General features: G+C 34.3%; 2 non-coding genes across 2 annotated transcripts; both read right to left on the minus strand.

Annotated features, from left to right (window-relative positions):
• Positions 1-4,234: 4,234 nt before the first annotated feature.
• Positions 4,235-4,341, minus strand: LOC121217028 (small nucleolar RNA R71). Its single transcript, XR_005913238.1, has one exon. It is a non-coding gene; the product is annotated as a small nucleolar RNA R71 (small nucleolar RNA).
• Positions 4,342-7,802: 3,461 nt separating this feature from the next.
• Positions 7,803-7,908, minus strand: LOC121217413 (small nucleolar RNA R71). Its single transcript, XR_005913518.1, has one exon. It is a non-coding gene; the product is annotated as a small nucleolar RNA R71 (small nucleolar RNA).
• Between the last annotated feature and the right edge of the window lie 224 nt (positions 7,909-8,132).

An 8,132-nucleotide genomic window follows, 5' to 3' on the forward strand; every position in this document is an offset into this window, starting at 1 on the left:
AATGGTTTTATTTTAATGTTTGGTAATAGACATATATTGAATGAATATGGTTAAAGTGATTATATATATGTGAATTGGTTTAGTTAGATGAATTATATATGTGAATTATGCTTAGTAAAGCAAGATAAATTGATTGGTATTTGAATAGGTAAATGGTATGGATTTGAGTATTGAATTTAGTTGAAATGGATATGGTATGATTATGTATTGGTTGATGAACTTAGGCTGCATATTTGTGACTTAAAATGGTATCAATTGAGTTTACATTGGTATGTGTAAAAAGGGTGGCAAATTGGCTTTGCAAATGGCCTATTTTTGTCCACACGGGCAGAGACACGGGTGTGTGTCTCAGCCGTGTGTGACACACGGTTAGGTTACACGGCCATGTGTCCCTTGATGTTGAAATTGAATTGAAGTAAGTATGCTCCACACAATCTCACACACGGACGTGTGTGGTCATTTTGAAGGTCACACGTGCTAGATATATAGGCGTGTGCCTGGCCGTGGGACCCAAGTCAGTATACTTTATAGTTTCCACACGTTCTGGCACATGGGCGTATCCTCGGCCATGTGATGCAAGTCAGTATGTATGCTCTATTTCCATACAGCCTAAGACATGGGCGTGTCTACTAGCCGTGTGAGTTACATGGTCTGTTCACACAAGCGTGTGACCTCTGTTTATATGAAAAAATTTTAAGTTTTCCAAAATTATCGTATGTTATCGATTTAGTCTCGAACCATTTCTAAAGCATGTTTAAGGTCTCGTAGGTCTTTATAAGGGATAATGTGGTTGTATTGAATGATATATGAGAATGAATGTTATATGTTGTGTTTTGATCGGTAATGCCTCAAAACCCTATTTCGGCAACGGATACGGGTTAGGGGTGTTACACAGAGTTGTTAGTTAAGTTACTTTTTGTTGTATCTTAGTTTTATTTACATGTTAAAGACTTTAAACTTAGCTGTAAGCACTCTTTCATCTTTGAGTTAAAGCTATTTCAATTTTCTATTTTTAGCTGTTAAAAATCTCATCTTTATTGTTCTTGTTTCTTTATATTTGTGTTAGCTGCTTTTCATTTAAGTTTAATAAGTTAAAAAGCAAAGCCTTCATATTTTCTTCAAGTTTATGTTAATGGCTTCCATAGTTGTTTCTTTCATTTTTTGTTAGCTTTAACATGGTAATGAGTAACTAAACTCTAGGTGGTTGGTCGATGGAAATGTTATTTGGTTAGTTTTGGTGTTTGGGGACTAAATCCCAAAACTGGACTAAATCGAATAAACATAAAAACTTAGGATTGACACCCCTAAGGGAAAATCAAGATAAGTGAGATCGAGATGAGATTTTATTGGGCACCAATTCTTTAATGTCGAGTTAGCTAGTAAGATCAAGAGATAAATTAGCCTAATTTGTCTAAGTTGATAAAGTTGAGACCGAGTGGTAAAATAGAGCCAATTAGGGAGTTTGAGTGATTTAGATCCCTAATTCGAGGGTTAATTAACAACATGGAGATCGACCAACCGCTGACTATTATTGTATTTAGTAGTTTTATATTTTGCATTATTTACAATTTAGTCATTTTCTATTTTAGGTTATTAATTAGTTTAATTTCTTTCAAATTAATGGTTTGTTGTACTATAGCAATTAGTAAATAGCTAGCTAGACTTCTTTCTTGCATTCACTTTTGAATAAAAATTGATAACTGGAAATATGAAAATATACACACTTTCTCATGCCCTCTTTAACTCAAATTCATGCAATTTCAGTAAAATTCTTACCGAAAAATATATGATAATTATAAAATAATTAAATTGTACTTAAATTTTTAACATGTTAAATTTTAATTAATTTTATGATAAATTTTGATTAATTTTGATAATTTTCGACAGATTTGCACAAAGGGCGAAAATTAGCTCGGCAGACACTTCTAGAAGTGCAAAATTGAGAAGCAATTTTGAAGCATCAAGGAAAATTAATTTTTCAGCATTAGATGGTCCAAATTATGAATATTTAATTCATAATTAATTTTAATTTTAATCCAATTTACTTTGGGTTAATTATTAATTAATTATCAAAATAGGCCTAGTTGAGTTGAACTGAGAAAACCAATCCAACCGAGCACTGGGTTGCCCAAAACTGTCCTACATGCTGACCTAATCAGCTTGTTTGGCTGATTATTTGGCTTGAAAAATAGCCCTTGAAGACTCATTCAATTTGCATTCAAACAACTCTACTATTTATGTCTTTCTAGATTTGCCCCTACCTTAAAATAGCAAGTTTGAAACCTTCAAACTTGCCACATGTGTGGTCGGCCATGGGGGGACTCTATGGCTACTAATTTTTCTATTTTTAGAAACCATCTAAACTTATAAATACCCCCTTGTCTGCTCACTTCAAACACATTTCAAAACCCTCTCATCCCTTCACTTCTCTCTTCAAATCCCTTCTATTGTTCTTCATTTCCTTCCCCATTCCTTTTTCGATTTCACCTCTTGAAAAAGAGTCCTTCAACCACCAGTCGAAGCAGCATTCAAGTGTTTGTGGAAGTATCGGTTCGACAAGAACAAGCGAAGAAGTAGGAGCGAAGCACACTAGTCAAGCCTCGGAGAAACACTGGATTTGACTCTTGTTCCTTTTCCTTTTAATTTTATTGTTGTTGTTATGAAAATGTCTATGAATAATTATGATGTTGATATGATTAATTTAATTAATATGACTTAAATTTAATTTGTGTTAGGTTGATTGCATTTTGTCCGCTTAATTTATTAAAGTCGTGTTTGTGTTGTTATAGGCCTTGGTAAGATGTTTGATTAAGTAAAACCATGACTAAGTTATTCTTGCATTACAATTGTAATGTAACTAATGATTAATTATTTAAACGGATTGAAATTGTAATTAATTGACACGATACTTAATCAGTGCATGTTTAATCATCTAAGGTAGCTGAGAGTTAAATTAGCAACGGTATCTAACGATACATTAGCCTTACATAACTTGCAAGATTATTGTGATTAAACTGTTTCAAGGTAGAAATACATTGTTACCCATGTAATCTTTTATGTGCTTATGAAAATTGAATTAATTGTTTGAATTGGTATAGAGATATGTACAAGAGATTATTTTGAGTTCATAAGTATGCATGTGTATTAACACATTTGCTTATTAAAATTTGTTTAATCGGTTGAATTAACATAGAGATATAATCAAAAGATAAATGGATTTTGGTAGGTAAGTATGTTCATGAGTTAGCAAATTACCAAGTTGTTGTGAATTAAATTCGTAACAACATGAACATGAGTTTAATAATTCTAAGTTAAGAAATGTAATTAATCTAACGCAATTATGTCATCTTGATGAAAATCATCTTTTGAATCGTGCATTGGAACTTTCATTTTATTTTTATATTTTTTACTTAGTTAAAATCTTAGTTTTTAATCACCTCCTCAAATCAAAATATTTTTCTTCACCAAAGTGTTTTTACAGTCCTTGTGGGTACGATAACTCGACATTTACTTGTCACTTTATTATTTGTTGCGATTGTGTACACTTGCACATCTCCGTCGTTCCAAGTTTTTGGCACCATTTTCGGGGATTGTTTTAAAAGTCATTATTTGTGAATCTTGCATTTTGGTTTATTTTTCTGTTCAATTTTAACTTTATTAATTTTTTCTGTGTTTGTTTCAAGTGTTTATGAGTATTGATTGAATTATCAATTTGCTCCCCGTAGACCCTGAGATTGAAAGAACTTTTCGACAACGAAGAAGACAAGCAAGTTAGAGAAGGACCGAAGAGATGCACTTCAAAAATTCGAATAAAGGAAACGGAGTAAACCCTGCTCAAAATCCTATCCTTATTGCTGATGATAGGGATAGATCTCTATGAAAATATGTCATGTCAGTGTTTCATGATCTTAATTTGGGTATTAGGAGACCTAAAATTGAGGCACAACAGTTCGAGCTGAAGCCAGTCATGTTCCAGATGCTTCAGACAGTGGGCCAATTCAGTGGAATGCCTACTGAAGATCCACATCTTCACTTAAGACTGTTTATGGAGGTGAGCGATTTTTTCAAGTTAGCCAGAGTACCTGAAGATGCACTCTGATTAAATCTGTTCCCATACTCGCTAAGTGACAGAGCTCGGGCCTGGTTGAACTCATTACCACAAAATTCTATTTCCACATGGCAACAGTTAGCAAAAAAATTCCTCATGAATTATTTCTTGCCTAGCAAGAATGCTAAGTTGAGGAATGAGATCATTGCTTTCCAATAAATGGATGACGAGACCTTGTATGAGGCATGGGAAATGTTTAAAGAAATATTACGAAAATGCCCTCATCACGAAACCCCTCATTGCATCCAACTTGAGATATTTTATAATGGTTTCAATGCTCACACGAGGATGGTAGTGGACACTTTTGCTAACAATGCTATCATTTTTAAGTCTTATAATGAGGCTTATGAAATCATTGAGAGGATTTCCAATAAAAGTTATCAATGGCCAACCAATTGAGCAGCGTCAGGAAGACGAGTTGCTGGAGTACATAAAGTGAATGCTCACTTCACTTGCATCTCAGGTATCCTTAATATCCTCAATGCTTAAAAATTTTATCATTAATAGGTTTAATAGTTTTGCAGCACAGCCACTGAATCAATTTGAAATTATAGCATATGTCTATTGTGGGGAAGGACATTTGTTCAAAGAATGTCCATCAAACCCAGAATCTGTGTATTATTGGGGTGGAACCATCGTGGCAAAACCACCCGAATTTTTCCTGGAGTACCTATGAGGCTGGAACCATATGCACAACCTAGACTGCCCCAACCACTTGTTTTTCCCCAACAAGTTCAAAAACAAACTCAAGTTGTACCTTCCAATAGTCTAGAGAACCTATTGAAGGCATATATGGCAAAAAATGATGCCACTCTAAGGAATTTGGAGAGTCAATGCATCAACTTGCTACTGAACTTAGAAACCGTCCACAAGGTGCTTTACCTAGTGACACGAAGAATCCAAGGAATCCTGGGAAGGAGCATTGTAAAGCGTTGGCATTGAAGAGCGGAAAGACATTAGAGCCTAACATCGTCGAAGTTGATGTAACGCCCCAAAATACTAAGTAATTGTTTTTGTATGTTTGTGACACAACTGTGTATCTGCTTTAGTGGTTAAGTGTTCTGGGAAGTGTCTGAGAAGTCTTGGGTTCAAGCCTTGGCATATGCAAAAGTTTTGTTTTTGGAAGATTAAACCTTGTCTCTAGTCAATTGGAAACACAAAAATTTATATAATTTTCATACCATTTTTACTTAAATTCATGCAAATCCGGTTAAATTCTTGTTGAAAAATAATTAAATATTATAAAATAATTAAATCGTGTTAAAAATATAAACATGGTGAATTTAGTTAAATTTATACTTAATTTTGACTATTTTCGACAGATTCGCGCGAAAATAGGCTCGGCTGACACTGTTGAAAGCACAAAACTGAGAAGCAATTTGAAGTTTCGAGGCACATTAATTTCCAGTCTAAGTCAGTCCAGAAATGTGTATTAATTCATAATTTAATTAATTTTAATTTATTCCCCATTTAATTTGGGTTAAATAAATTATTTTTAATTAATTATGGAGAAAGGGTCCAGTTGAATCGCACCGATCAAACCATATTGAGTGAACCAAAACAGCCACTAAATGGAAGCCCAGAACCATCCATAGGCTGACCCAAATCAGAATTTTAGCTGATTAAATATGCTTGCAGAAAGGCCCTTGAAGAACTTTCAAAATGCATTCAAACCCCTCCTTTAATTGTGGCTTTATGAAATTGCCCCAAGCCTAAAATAGCAAAGTTGAAACTCTCAACTTTTCCATGTGTGTGGCCGGCTAAGGGAGGTCTCTTAGGCTGATTGTTTTTGCTATTTTTAGCTGCCATACTCAGCTATAAAAGCCACCCCTTGCTGATCATTCAAGAAATCCCTCATTCCACAACATTCTCTCATTCCCTCTCTCACTTTTCTCTCATTTTTCCATCCCATTTCCCTCTTGTTCAAGTGTCGATTTCTTCTCTTGGAAAAGAGGCTCTTATTAGCCATTTTGGAGCAGTAATTAGGTGTTCATAAGCCACCTTGATAGCTGAGGGCAATGAAGAATGAAGAACAGAACAACTAGTCAAGCTAAGGAGAAACACTGGATTCGCTTCTTGTTCCCTATCTATTTAAGTTTAGTTGTTGTTTTGACGAATATGCTTATGAATATTTATGCTATCGAAATGGTTATTTTAATCAATTTAGCTTAAATTAAGTTTGTGTTGGGTTGACTGCATTCTACCTACTTGAATTGTTAAAATGATGGTTATGCTGTTATAGGCCTCGGTAAATTGCTTGGTTAAGTACAATCATACCTAAGTTATTCTTGCGTTACGACTAGGAGGTAGCTAATGAATTAATTATTTAAACAGATTGCAACTGTAATTAATTGACACAGTACTTAATCAATGCATGTTTATTCTTCTAAGGTAGCTGAAGGTTAAATTAGCAATGTACCTGGCGATATTATTGCCCTGCATAACTTGCTAGATTATTGTGATTAAACTGTTTCAAGGTAGGGATGCCTTGTTACCTCACATAGTCTTTTATATGCTGATTAGATTTAATTAATCGTTTGAATTGACATAGGGATATGCAAGAGATTAGTTCAGTTTAATGAGTATGTATGTGCAATAACATGTTTGCTTACTAGAATCTATTTAGTCGATTGAATTGACATAGGGATATGTCAAGAGATGAATGGATTTTTGTATGTAAGTTTGTTCATAAGTTAGCAAATTACCGGGTTGCTGTGAATTTATTTGTAACAGTGCAAACATGAGTTTAATAATTTTGAGTTCACGAAATATAATTAATCCAACACAAGTATGTTACCTTGATTAAATCTTATTTGAAATCGTGCATTAGAACTCCTTTGTTTTATTTTTAATTATTTACTTAGTTTTTAAACAAGTTTTGACCACCTTTTTTAAAACCAAATTATTTTTACCTCATCAAAGTGTTTTACAATTAATTTCATAAATAATTCTTTTTACAGTCCCTGTGGGTACGATAACTCGACATTTACTTGTCACTTTATTACTTGTTGCAATTGTGTACACTTGTACATTTCTGTCGTTCTAAGTTTTTGGCGCCATTGCCGGGGATTGTTTTAAAAAAAAGCCATTATTTGTAAATTTGTTAGTTTTACATTTTGGTTTATTTTCCTGTTTAAATTTTTACTTAATTTTTTTTTCTTGTGATTATTTCAGGTGTTTATGAGTATTTACCAGATTATTGACTTACTTCCTGTAGACCCTAAGATAGAACGAACCTTTTGACAGCGAAGAAGACAAGCGAATCAAAGAAGGACTGAAGGAATGAATTTCGAGATTATGAATCAAGGAAACGGAGCAAACCTTGCTCAAATTCATATCCTTATTGCTGACGATAGGGATAGAGCCTTAAGACAATATGATGTGCCAGTATTTAATGATCCTAATCCGGGCATTAGGAGAATTGAAATTGAGGCACAACAATTCGAGCTAAAGCCAGTCATATTTCAGATGCTTCAGACGGTGGGCCAATTCAGTGGAATGCCTACTAAAGATCCTCATCTTCAACAATTAGCTGGAGTTCCAGAAGATGCATTATGATTGAAGTTGTTTTCGTACTCACTAAGGGACAGAGCTTGAGCCTAGTTGAATTCATTGCCACGAAACTCAATTTCTACATGGCAAGAGTTAGCCGAAAGATTCCTCATGAAGTATTTCCCGCTAAGCAAGAATGCTTAGTTGAGGAACAAGATCACTGCCTTCCAACAAATGGATGATGAGTCCTTGTATGAGGCATGGGAACGATACAAATAACTATTACGAAAATGCCCTCACTATGGAATCCCACATTACATTTAACTTGAGACATTTTATTATGGTCTCAATGCTCACACGAGAATGGTAGTGGATGTTTCTGCTAACAGTACTATCCTTTCTAAGTCTTCTAATGAGGCTTACGAAATCATTGAGAGGATCGCCAGTAACAATTATCAATGGCCAACCAATTGAGCCGTGTTAGGAAGACGAGTCACTAGAATACATGAAGTGGACGCTCTCACTTCACTTG

The sequence above is a fragment of the Gossypium hirsutum genome, chromosome A02 (assembly GCF_007990345.1).
Source record: "Gossypium hirsutum isolate 1008001.06 chromosome A02, Gossypium_hirsutum_v2.1, whole genome shotgun sequence".
Lineage (NCBI taxonomy): Eukaryota > Viridiplantae > Streptophyta > Magnoliopsida > Malvales > Malvaceae > Gossypium > Gossypium hirsutum.